We start from the raw sequence: 13,679 nt of genomic DNA, 5'->3' as shown, positions 1-13,679 counted from the left end.
GGCCTTCTTGGCCACAAAGGCACATTGCTGGATAACTCGTTGTCCACCAGGAGTCCAAGGTCCTTCTCTATGGAGCTGCTTGTCAACAGGTCTTTCCGCTAGTGTTATTAAAGTATGGGGAAAAAACAGGAGAAATGTTTTCTCTCTGATGGAAATACCAGTTCAGAGTCAAGGGGTGATGGTGAGAAGTCCAGGAGAGCATAATATGTTTAAGGTGGGAGTTGTTTGGTTTTAAAAGAAAATGTATAGATGATTACTATGGAGAAAGGAGAAAAGGGAAAACTGCTTTGTTCTCCTAATGAAAAAACAGACATTTGCAGAATAAAATCAATCCTTTCAATTATAAAACTATTTTATTTGAAAGAGTCAAGTATTTTTCAACATTCAACTGCACTCTGCTTTAAAAAAGGTTTGTGATCCTAATTGTGAGCTCAGCATCTTAACTAGCCTCAGAAGAGGAAGAAGGGTGGATGCTAGACCTGTTGTTCCAAGCTGAGTGCTGTGAGACACATAACACCAGTCCTTATCAATATTAGACTTAAGGGCAGTAACACAGCCCATAAAGCTTAGTGGGGAACACAGCTCTTTGAACAGCCGAAGGCTTGAAGGCCAAGTTACAGTCATTGTTCCCATATATGCAGAACAAGAGAGAGCTGCAACCAGAGAAAGCATTTATGCACCATTTGAGATTCTCCTGAAATAGCACTGGGAAGAGCTCCAGGGAAGCCAATGAAATTACACAAGGGATTCATCTGTTTGACAAGTATCATCTATGCAAAGTTTAACATAGCAAAAAGAAAGACACCCTCAGCAAAAGTCAAAATGTATTTCCAAACAGAACTGTAGTAAGGAAAATATTACCAGTCCCTCAAACAGACATCATGAAATCTCAGACCTTGCAGATTTTTATAGTTTTGTCTCCTAATGTCAGGACGTTTCTGTTCACATTTTCAAGGCTTTCATCACAGCTGCTAAGGCTAGGAGCTTTCTTTAATTACAAACTAACACTTGCAGGCTGCATATGAACCAAGCAGATTTTCTAGGCTAGAACCTTAGCAGTGACCCTAGCAGTGCCTGCCTAATGCACACACTTGGGTTTACTTCCATTTAAAACTGAAGTAGAGAGAAGAAGGAGTGTGCAACATGGTCTTATCCCAGCATAGAGCTAAGGCAGGTGTAGGGTTCCTGCAGAGCTACCAGAATTTGGTAGTACTCCTCTCAATAGTTCTTAATATTGCATCTGATACTCAGTTATAATCTCAGTCTTAAAGCTGATAATTCAAGGAAAACACACCAAAAAAAAATACGACAACATTTTAAGATACAAACTGGCAACACTCAGAAGTATTTTTGTACAGCACGTTCTTGAAGTATTGACTGGTTATGTATCTATAAAGTGGAGCCACTTTCTGGGAAAGTTACAGCTTTCCATGAAATTTGGGCAAGTAATTCCAAATCTACCACTTACTATAAAGAACAGAATTTGACCAGTTGACTCAACACCACTAAGAAAACTGCAAAACAAGGATGAACAAAAAATGAACTAATAGATCATTAGGCTGTATCAATCGAAGAGCCATGTTCTGTTCTACACGTAGGCAAAACTCCAGTCAGCTCCAGTGAAGAATATAAGAGCTGGATGATGTTGTAAATGTTAGGAGATACACTGAAGGTTTCTGAAGAATTCCGTTTTTCTATATTATCTTTCTGTCAGTTGTGGTAGTATTGCAGTGCAAAGAATAATTAAAAAAAAAAAAAGCACACTTCACTCCTTTTCCTTAGGGTGCAGTTATACACTTCTATTCTTCATTTGGTAACCCATATTTGTTATTGTTAAGTTTCATGCATCATTATCATAGAATCATAGAATCTTGGGGGCTGGAAGGGACCTTGAGAGATCATCTAGTCCAACCCCCCTGCCAGAGCAGGGTCACCTAGAGTACATCACACAGGAACTCATCCAGGTGGGTTTTGAATGTCTCCAGTGAGGGAGACTCCACAACCTCCCTGAGCAGTCTGTTCCAGTGCTCTGTTACTCTTACAGTAAAAAAATTTTTTCGGATATTCACCTTGAACCTCCTATGCTCCAATTTACACCCATTACCCCTTGTCCTACCACTGGTCATCACTGAGAAAAGCCTAACTCCGTCCCCCTGACACTCACCCCTTACATATTTGTAAACACTGATGAGGTCACCCCTCAGTCTCCTTTTCTCCAAGCTAAAGAGACCCAGCTCCCTCAGCCTTTCCTCATAAGGGAGATGTTCCACTCCCTTAATCATCTTCGTAGCTCTGCGCTGGACTCTTTCAAGCAGTTCCCTGTCCTTCTTGAACTGAGGGGCCCAGAACTGGACACAATACTCCAGATGCGGCCTCACCAATGCAGAATAGAGGGGAAGGAGAACCTCTCTTGACCTACTAACCACACCCTTTCTAATGCACCCCAGGATGCCATTGGCCTTCTTGGCCACAAGGGCACATTGCTGGCTCATGGTCATCCTCCTGTCTACCAGGACCCCCAGGTCTCTTTCACCTACACTACTCTCCAGCAGTTCAGCCCCCAACCTGTACTGGGACATGGTGTTGTTCTTCCCCAAATGTAAAACTCTGCACTTCCCCTTGTTGAATTTCATCATGTTTCTCCCCGCCCAACTCTCCAACCTATCTAAGTCTCTCTGAATGGCAGCACAGCCTTCTGGTGTGTCAGCCACTCCTCCCAGCTTAGTGTCATCAGCAAACTTGCTGAGGGTACATTCTATACCCTCATCCAGGTCGTTGATGAAGATGTTGAACAACACCGGTCCCAGTACCGACCCCTGTGGGACTCCACTAGTCACACACCTCCAACCAGATTCTGCCCCATTGACTACAACTCTCTGACTCCTTCCTTTCAACCAGTTCCTAATCCACCTCACTTCCTGATCACCAAACCCATACCTGATCAACTTATCTAAAGCTGTTTATTAAAATGGTATCATACAGCTTTCTATTTTGGTAGAGAAAAAGAATAATTTGAAATACACAGAAAACTCAATCAAAATTTCAGCTCCTGGCAATGGCAGCACTGCTTGTTTCTGTACAGCTTCCGCAGGGCCTCAATAAAATGGCCAATTAAAATGTTACAGGACATGCTCACTTCATTTTTGAAACAGACCTGACAATTACACTTGCAAATACTAACCAGCCTCCTGAATCACCAGCGCTATAATATCCCACTTCCTAATACAAGCTGATATCAAGTGCTGGTACTTATTTTGCTTTCAAAGATTAAAAAAAAATCTAATTAAAATATGAAAACTATTTGGAAAATAAATAAATAAATAAAAAGAAATCTGCCTACTTATTACTGCTCCTCTTGAAATATTCTAGAACTCCAGTTTCTTGTCCTGAGGGTATGAATGAGGTGTCTGGTATCACTAAAATTTAGCCAAGGGCTGCTGCAATTCACTGCTACTGATCAGAATAATTTGAAAATGTCCAAAAACAGCTACATCAAAAAATCCATATCTGAATTCAACACAACTGCAATGACAAAAATACAAGATAAATTTAAAAAGAAACACAAGAATAGGAAATTAAGGGAAGAAAAGCAATCTTTTTTCTTTATTTTTTTCGTATGCATTCTTCCTAAAATTACCTCTGACTTCCTTTATGTGAAATGACATCACTGCAGCACATGTTGCAGCTCTGATCTAGTTTAGATCAGCAACAGCAACACGTACCATAAGATTGTGGCTCAACAGGACAGTATTTGCTTTTATCATACTGAGTAAAGTCAACTGCAGTACCCACCTCTACCTTTGAACCTACCTTTCTGGTCTCATCTCACTCTATGCAAGAAAAATGCACTGGCTGAATATTTTTTTTGTGTGTGTGTAGTTATTTTTAATTATATATGCTACCAAGTATTGAAGTTAGAGAAGGTAAGTATACAAATGGCATGTCATGTTTTAAGAACAGAGAAGTTTGTGTCAGTCTAATTCCTATGGTCATTTAGTCTCATGTCTGACTGCCCTGAAAAACATCTGACATCTGAACATATGAGTTTTACCTACAGAGAGCTGCACTGTGTCAAGCAAATATAGTTACTGATAATGGCTTTTCTTTGAGGGGTTCAGTTGGCTCTTTAGACATACCATGGAAGATGGTGGCTATCAGCGTCAAAGCAGTAACATAATTCAAAATTCAGTGGGAATTTTAGCAGGGAATGGAAATTTGAGCATGGCACTGATGACCAATGAAGCAGAAGATATTTCTTAGTAAAATTTTGTACTGGATGGTGCCTAAGTATGGCCAAATTAATTTCCAGATGGACAGTACTGTTGTAACACAACTGAGAAATTATAAAGGTGTGAATAATTGATGACAGATTAAGATAAAGTCTTTTAACTACCCACTGAAAAGACTTATTTGCAGATGGGGACGAACTCCTAGTTTGTTGAAGCATCACAGAAACTGTTGTACAAAAAATATAATCCAATTATTTGTCTTTATTGAGTATTCTAGACCATATACAGTTTGCTAGTCTAACGCCTTTGCCTCTGTTCTAGCCATGCATTTATGTAAATCCATGTACTTAAAGTAAGTTATTCATAGCTTCCACTAATGTAAATGAGATCAGACTAAAGCTCCACTTTATATGTAAACAGGGGTGAACACGTATCTGTGTACAGTGCTATGCTATGCATCACAGTATCTCTACTTCCTACAGCTGTTAAGAGCCAAATTGTATTAATATTTTCCCCACTCTGCCAAAGGCAAAAAGACACATAAAAGAAACAATATTTTAACTCTGCTGCTAATAAAACAGCAACAGATGCATACTGAGCTAGGAAAATGCTTCACTTTTGTAGTGGTGTGCCACTAACACATCAGCTGTGCTATGGAACAAACTGTACAAAGGCCAAACATTAGCACAGAAAAGAAAACAAAACCAGGGGGGAGGCAGGGGGGGTGAAAAGGAAACTTCTGACATTTAGGAAGACAACAATGTTAATGAAATGTTCCATGTACGAAGCATTAAGAACCCAGGCTAACTCTCTCTGAAGTCAACAGGAAAATTCTCATCATTAAATATTATGAAACAAGGCACAACCATGGTAAAGCCACTTTTAAGGTGCAGCCCTCTTTCTGACTTCAGTCCTGACTGAAAGAGAATAAAACACTATATGAAAATGAAAAATCCTGTACAAAATAATTTCTCACATCGAATAGCTAATTCTGCTTCCATCATATTTTGTAAATCAGCCTGGTAGTTAGGACTGACATGTAAATACTTGCTCAAAGATCTTTTACTTCAACATAGTGCTTCTATAAAAATGTTTTGGTTGCCAAAAAAACAATAAATCTATTTTAAGCAAGGTATCTTTACTGCTTTACTGTAACATGCTGCTGCCTCTCATAATCTCATCATTTATTGAAAATCTGCCTGAAGACTGAACTCATAAACATGGCAGCAGCACTATTTATGTACCAGTCTCTTTTATTGTGCTATTAGAATTGCAACACTACTACAATCTAAACAATTTATAGAGTGAATAATAGTGTCTGTTGCTGGATACAATCAAAACAGGTTGACTTATATCTCTAGCCTCTTCACTTAACCTGATTTCTCAGTGTAAATATTTAGGGAATTTTATTTATTTTCTCTTTTGTTTATGTGGTTTAGGGATTTATTTTTTTTTTCCCTCAGGTTCTATTTCTACATCCAATTTATATACATTATTTGTATTTGCACAGGGAAGAAGTGACCAAAAGGCTCTAAAGGCCATCAGGAAATAGCTGATCAGGAGTACTGATATTAGTGCATACAGACACAGGCATTGAGCACTATCCTCCTGCAGAAAACTGTTACTTGGGACTATAGTGAATGATTTAGATTCTGCTTTCTATTTTACAATTCAGCTAACTCTGGGGAGAAATACAACTCCACCCACACAAACAAAATCCCCCAAACCATCTTTTTTTTCCCTTTCATGTCACCTTTTCCTTATGCACTTCTGCATTCATTCATTACTAACCAGTACTTGCTATTTCAAACACAAATGCAGACAGGCAAGGTGGGGGTGTCACAGTATATTTAAGGGAGAGGTTTGATTGTACTGCCCTTAGAGTTAGTGACAATGTAGTCAAGAGCCTCTGGGTGGATGGATTAAGGATATGTTCTAGTAGGTGTCTACTACTGATCACCCAGCCAGCACCTAGGAGTTATTATATAGGCAATTATGAGAAATTTCTGGATCATAAGCCCTGGTCCTTATGGGAGTTTTCAAATTCCTAGACATCAATGGGAGTATCATACTGCTATGATGAGCAGGTTTTGGAAATTCTTGAAGCTAGCAGGAGATAACTTCTTGTCATGGATACTCAGTGAGTCAACCAGGCAAGATGCATTCCTAGACTTGTTATTTGTGAATAGAAGACTCATGGGGGATGTGATGGTTGGTGGCTGTCTTGGTCACAGTAATGATGATTGAATGCATGCACAGCAATGGCAACACAGCGTAGACAGAAGGAAAGGTTATTTCAGGGTAGAGCCTAGATACCACATTTTGCTTTACAGTAACAATTACATTTTCTTGCCAAGAGCTTTCAAAGTTACAAACTTGACAAAAGTGGAACTTAAATGCACAAAAAGGAATTACTAAAAACAGATTACATACATCTTTACAGGATATATGCAGCACAGCTATGCATTACAATGTTTAATGACAGAGTTTGAAAAAGAAAACTAATTATGTGCTATACCTATCAATAGAGTATAAAAAGCTACTCAGTTGCTTGGGTTTTTTTACATGTAAAAGCTCTGGTTGTCTCTGAAAGAAAAAAAATAATTTATAATATTTGAAATGCAGCAAATTGCCTTTAAAATTATCATCTTTAATCTGTATTCAGTAAACAAATTATCTATAGCTGAAATAAATACACAATAAAATATTGCACTAGGACAGCTGAAGCAGCAAGCCATTACCCTGCTGTGTTGTTCACTTTAGATACTTTTTAGATTACACATTCAAAAGTTGCTGTTCAGGAACTGTACTTACTTAGAACGATTCATTAATAATAAGAGTATTTGTGGCAAATGCTATGTGCTGTTTTAAGCATTGCTTATAAGTGTGTAGTCAGTTGTTTTTTCTACTTCATGAAGTGTGAAAGAATCAGCACTTAGGTTATTTTAACTCATAACTATAAGAATTTAGAGAATCAGAAAGTGACATCTTATGGCAATATACTTCATTTCAATCTTCTCAAAAAAGGAAGATTTAGAGTCAGATTCAATTTTTTTTTCTCTCAATAGCCAAAGACAAACCCAAATCCAATACAAAGTAAAACTAGGTTATGTTCCATGTGCTTGCTTAAAACCATCACTGCCACTGATTACTTTTTATTGTTTATATACTGTTCAAGCTCTAAATTGTGGCTGTCTTTTTTCCACTTTCCACTTGGGCCCGCTAGATACTGGAAAATAACAGACATTAAGAAAGAGAGCGTCCCTAACCCTACTAAGGAGACTTGTGATTATCATACAATTTTATTTCCAGTTTTATTGACCAAAGTCAAATAAAATTTTCCCTTCAGTGCATACTGTCCATCCTTCAAAGTAATAATGAAGTTAGCTTTAACATTCCTTTAGACTATTAGTTGGGAAGTTTAGGCACTAAAGTTTACTCAGAGTGGGTATATTTTAAGGCAATGTAGTGATAATCATCTTTGCTTTTCGTGGTACTGGTTGTAGAAGTATTTGGCACAGTTATAGAGAATATTTATTGACATTTTTAAAATATGTTACCAGTTCATTATTTTTTTCAGAGGATTAACTTCTATCCAGATCAGCAAAGTTAATTTTTGAAAGGCTTTCTCATATGCAACCTGCAATGAGAAACCTGACAGCTTTTATGAGCTTTATTTTACAAATTCAAAACCAAGAAAACAAGCCTCTGTAAACACAAACCAGGACATGGCTAGAAGCTAACAGTTTGAATTTTGTTTCTTTACATTCAAGCATGAGTGTGGCATTCATCAAATTATTCAAATGTATCCAAATGGTATCCAGCTGCTGGGCACTAAAAATAACTGAACACAGACAGAATGAACAAAGAGAGGTAGACTCAGAGAAAGGGATATGGAAGAAAAAGCAAATCAGAAGTTCAAAAATAGCAAGTCTTCAAGCTGTGCAACAGAGTGCAGATTCAGTTAATATATTAAATTATTGAATTACTAAAGGGAGCATCCAATGCTGTATTAAAAGAAAATAAGAATAATTGCAAGATGACAAAATGTCACTAATTTACTGAAGTCTGTAATGTCCAGAGAAGACTGCAGGAAAGGGCTGAAAGACCTAAACATTCTAATAGCATTGAATATTAAATGCACACTGAAGATAGGATTGAGCATTTAATTGCACATATTATAGAATCATAGAATGGTTTGAGTTGGAAGGGACCTCAAAGATCATCCAGTTACAACCCCCCTGACACTGACAGGGACACCTTCCACTAGACCTGGTTGGTCAGAGCCCCAGTCAACCTGGTTTTGAATACTTCCAAGGATGGGGTATCAACAACTTCCCTAGACAACCTGTTCCAGTGTCTTACCTCCCTCACACTAAAGGATTTTCTCCATCATCCTAAAGTCCTTCTTCTCAGAGTTGTTCTCAATCCATTCTCCACTGAGACTGTATTTGTGCTTGGGATTTCCGCGAGCCAGGTGCAGAACCTTGCAACTGTCCTGCTTGAACTTCATGCAGTTTGTATGAGCTCACTTCTCAAGCCTGTCAAGGTCCCTCTGGATGACATCCCTTTCCTCCAGCATGTCGACCTCACCACACAGTTTGGTGTCATTGGCAAACTTGCTGAGGGTGCACTCAGTGCTACTGTTCATGTTGCCAACAAAGATGTTAAATAGCACCGGTCCAAGTACTGACCCTTTGGCCCTGCTTCCACTCTCTGTATACCTTGGTTTTACATTTAACTGTGTCCAGGAACACACTGCTCATCCATGCAGTCCTCCTGGCACTCCTGCTTGCCTTCCTCTTCCCTGGAACGCATTGCTCACACATTGAAGAACATACACATTTGGTATAAATACATAAAGCACCCACACAGTTTAACTATATCCGAAGAGATCTGTACGTTATTATAGAAAGCCAGATAAACTGCATTTAAAAAATCAGAAAAAAGGTATCCCAAAATCCTACCAGTACCATAGACAATACCTTTATATGAATAAATAGTACAGTCTTGCCTGGTATATTCTGTACAACACTGGACACCTACCTTGTAAAAAAATGCATTTGAATCAGAAATGTTTGGTTATCAGTGAAGAAAGATGAAGGGATGCTGTAAGTATTTGTATTTTACATAAAGAGGAGTAATTAGTGACATCAAGTATATAATGTATATAATGAGTGGAACACTGAGCAACTATTGTCTCTGACAGAAGAGTAATGTGTCAGAAGAGTAGTGATGTGCAATCAAGCAAAAATAAACTATATTCCCACCTGATCAACGTATTTATAGAATCATAGAATTATATTTTCACATAAACAGAAATAAAACTAAGGACCTCATTGCCAGAGGCTGTCAGGTATCTACCAATACGCAAGTTAGACTGAAAATTTGCATTCCACTGAAGGTATCAAGTGATAGCAGAAGACTGATAAAGATCTTGGAAAGGACATCAGGCTGGCTACTTTACAGACTTGGCCAACCTCTAAATACTGATCAGAAGCCTCAAAACAGGAGAATTTTTCCAAGCTCTTACATAATTTCTTGAAGGACCAGGCACTGTTTGATAAAGAGCTAACTGACATTGGGTCTAAATCTTAATGACAACTCTTGTATTCATTATTACTCAACTTGAGTAATTCCTAATTCTGTCCATAGGGTACAACTATGGATTTACAGTTTGACCCAAGAGTAGGAGTATTTAAAAGTGGCAGAGACAGAAATAGTGCCCAAGGAAACTATATGGAAGTTTGAAGTTCTGAAGAAAGGTCTGTTTTAGCTATACCACCAAAACTAAAGACTACAGTGTGAACTTAACTGTTAGATACTCTTTACTACAAACAAAGACAGCTGTCTGGTGACAAGACTGATCATATCTTTTTTCTTAGTATTCCTACTGAAACCAACACAGTTTTAATCCTGAAAAGACCGAAGAATCAAGTCTGCAAGAATGTTTCTATGAGTCTTAAGTACAAACATGATTGTGAGCGCATCTACATCAACAGAAGGGGCTGCAAAGGGGAATCTTTTACATAGCAGCTGGCACATGACTATTGAAGGATTATAAAGCAGAAGCAGGGTCAAACTGAAGAGATGTCCATCCTTTCCTCCTGAACTAGTCCATTCCTCCTGCAAGAGTTTAATGAATCATCACCTCTGTTCTTCAGATGTTTTGCATTTTGGTTTGAGATTGCCTGAAGAATTAGAAAGAAACCTGAAACTTGGCATAGAATTTTCATTCCCTGATGAATCTGACTGTAGCCACCAGTTTAGTGACATCTATCATGATGTGCTTGTGCAACTCCTTCCACTTGGCTGCTTACTTATCTTGCTTCCCCAGTGGTTTTACTGTTAATTAACAGAACATTGTGAAGTTCTATGGCCTGTGTATTAACTTGGTTTCTTCCCAGGTTTTCCACCAGCCAGAGCCACCTCTCTTTCAAAATGAGGAAGAGATAGTATACCAAACACCTTCAGTGCTCAAATGAAAAAAAAAACCAAAATAATAAAATACCATCTTCCTGCCAGCAGGCCAGAACTGGCAGCTGTTAGCTGGAGTAGTAAGTCAGCATGCACATATGAGCCTAAGCTCACACATTAGAAGGACAGTCTGCATTAGGGAGCAAACCTATTTTAGCTTTAAACTGTCCAAGGATTGCTTGGAAGTAAAACCTTATTTTAAATGTTAAAAATTTACTGATACTATCTTTTGAAACATCAGCACCTTTACCCAATGCAGCCTGAAAAGTGCATGAACAAGCAACCTCAGAAGGTAAAAAAAAAAAAAGAAAACAACAAACTAAAGGAAAAAAAAAACCTCGGAGCCAACCCATCAAAGCAGCAGGAAAAGCAGGCAGGGAGAAAAGAATTTGACCCACCTACAGTACCAAGCTCTTATATTACTGTTAAACAAAGGTAAGTAGTTCAAGTGTCTGAGTCAGTGAGTCCTGCACTTTTTTATGGTCGTGCTATTAGTCTATATTTGAGTCAGTCTTGAATTTCAGTGATGCAAGCAAGAGGGAGACCCACCATGAGCACTTCTTGAAGGATCTCCGTTACAATGAACTTGAAAACTTAACCACACTTCTCTGCTTAACAGCTGATGGCATTTCATTCTTTATTTCAAGCATCACAATTTGCTCTTTCCTTTTAATAACCTTTTCTAAGGGCTAAGGTCTTTGAATGTCATCACATACCCTGCTAGAGTCATTGCTCTAGGTGTGTACAGGTCATTAGGCGCATGCAGTCCAGCGACCCATTGCACAGTGTGAGGCCCAAAAGGTGTCCTAAATGCCAGAAGTCCTGAGTTTTCAGAAAAGAAGTCTTCACACCTCTTTTCCATTGTACTTCTGCTATTTGTTTCTGGATAAAACAGAATTACCTGGTCTTATAATCACCAGGGCAATGGGATACATTACTATTTACTTTTGATTTGCAGTCCTCTGGAGAACTGCTAAGGGTCATGTCACTTAAATATAATACTAAATAGAGCAGAATTTAAGCAATTTTAATTTCATTGTTGTGTTTTAAATATAAAGTATGTAAAAGTAATTTCTATCTCCAGGACAAATATATTAAGCTAACAAAAGAGGGAAGATTCTCATTGAAGGTCTAACCCAGGTTCTTATCCTAATTTGAGTGGAAGAGATGGGCAGCTTGTCACTTGATTAAAGAAAGATGCTATCAGGCAGCTTCTCATATTCTCCACTCAAATGATAGCAATTCAAGGTCATGGAGGCATGTGGATTACAGCCTGAAAGCTACCTTCACTTTCCCTCACAAAGCTGAGCTGCAATCACTAAGGGAAAATATTAGAAGGGAGAAGCAGAGAGCAAAATGCTTGGTGTTGGCTCTGTTCAAGAGAAATCCTTCTGACCCTGGTTGGTGTCTATTAATTTTAGGACTGCTCAGTGCAGCAGAAGGCCAGGTATAGATTTACCAGACACAGTAAGTTCCCCTCATTAGAAGCAATGTCTTTTATTTCTGTGTTACATCTAGAAAATGTTTTTTGTTACCTGGGCCAGAGGTTACACTTATTCCTGGAGAGCATTTAACACAAAGATTAACTGTATGCTCCAGTATACAAACAGGGTTAGAAAATCCAGTGATGCATATTTAACAAAGCATCCATGAAACCACACTGACAGAGACATTCGGTCTGTAATCAAAAAGTTTAACAACAGAGTCTATTTGCTCCTTTGTCATCAAATATTGAGGTGTGATTTCCCCATTTTTGGTATGAACTCCAGTTTTAAAACTTATTTTTAAATGTGTGCTGGTTTTGTGAAGTATGTTCTCAGTGTATTAGATACTAAATACATAGATGTTATTATCTGTTATTTTATTAAGAACATCTTTCAGGAGTGAAAGGAAAAGGGAACCTGACTGCAGGGCAAGAAGATGCACTCACGTATAAATTGCTTCATTCATGTTTCATCTTCCCATCTCAGGGAAGGAAATCTTTGCAAAAATGGCTGCCATCATACCTCCCCTCTGCATCCTGCTTTGATCCTCCCCAGACATGAATGCCAGCTACTCACAGCCTTTCCAGAAGAGAAAATATGCACTGGGATATGATCCCACAGTTCGGCATGATAACTTTGTTATCATTCACGTAATGTGACAGTACCAGGATCAGCAACCATCTATCTGGATGAGATGATCTTATTCAGAGTACTGTGATGATCAATCTAGAAGCTTTTGGAGAAATCATGAACAACAGATGCACTCCATGCAACTAGCTTTAATACTTCACAGAAATACCTATGAAGTTGTTTGAAATTAGACTCCACTACAATTGAGAAATACGTCAGAACTCGTTCAAAACACAGTGATTTTTATTATTATTATTGATTTTCACATGAACTATAGATTCCTTTAATTGAATGTTAATATTTTACTATTTTGGATAACAAATTATTAATCTTGAGATTGTTGATGTTGAAAAACTAGATAATGAAACTCAACATCTTTCTAGAAAGCTGAAATAAAATGAGATTAATTATGAATATTCAGCTATCAGATTTAAGATGTATTTTGTATTATTCTTAACACCAACTTTCTGTCATTGCTGGCTTTGCTACTTTTTTCTACATCTACACATGACTCACTGTTTCTTGCAAATCTCTAGCATTTAATTTTAGACAGTGTCTTCTGAGAATCAGTCTTAAATTACAAAAATACTGTCAATCTTTTAAGCCAGAAATGTCACCTCCCTTCAGAGATGTTAAGCCTTATTCTCCATGCATTTATCTTCCTACTATTCCATTTATTTTTGCAGAGGTAGTCTCAATTCTCATCAGACTAAATGAAGAATCAATTCCATAATTTCAAGGCTTAGCAAAGAATACCAGTTTGCTAGAAGCAATGGATTCAAACTCCTTATTTGTGCTGTAGCAATGTTGTATTGTCAGCAAAAGCTATTTAAAGGGAGTTTCCACCTCCTGCAGCAGG

This window comes from Chaetura pelagica, unplaced genomic scaffold, assembly GCF_000747805.2.
Source record: "Chaetura pelagica isolate M959 unplaced genomic scaffold, ChaPel_1.0 scaffold142, whole genome shotgun sequence".
In the NCBI taxonomy this organism is placed as follows: Eukaryota; Metazoa; Chordata; class Aves; order Apodiformes; family Apodidae; genus Chaetura; species Chaetura pelagica.
Note: the sequence above shows the minus strand (reverse complement) of the source record.